A 480-nucleotide genomic window follows, 5' to 3' on the forward strand; every position below is an offset into this window, starting at 1 on the left:
CATAATTTCGCTCCACCACATGTACCACATGAGGTGCGAATGACAATAAAGAAACTCTGACTCTGACTCTGACATAATCTGAAAAGTGGGGCGTGCAATATTATCGGGCCCCTTTACTTTCAGAGCAGCAAACTCAGTCCAGAAGTTCAGTGAGGATCTATGAATGATCCAATGTTGTCCCAAATGACTGATGATGATCAATAGAATCCACCTGTGTAATCAAGTCTCCGTATAAATGCACCTGCTCTGTGAGAGTCTCAGGGTTCTGTTCAAAGCGCAGAGAGCATCATGAAGACCAAGGAACACACCAGGCAGGTCCGAGATACTGTTGTGGAGAAGTTTAAAGCCGGATTTGGATACAAAAAGATTTCCCAAGCTTTAAACATCCCAAGGAGCACTGTGCAAGCAATCAGATTGAAATGGAAGGAGTATCAGACCACTGCAAATCTACCAAGACCCGGCCGTCCCTCTAAACTTTCA

This window comes from Nematolebias whitei, chromosome 20 (genome assembly GCF_014905685.2).
Source record: "Nematolebias whitei isolate Nwh7 chromosome 20, NemWhi1, whole genome shotgun sequence".
Lineage (NCBI taxonomy): Eukaryota > Metazoa > Chordata > Actinopteri > Cyprinodontiformes > Rivulidae > Nematolebias > Nematolebias whitei.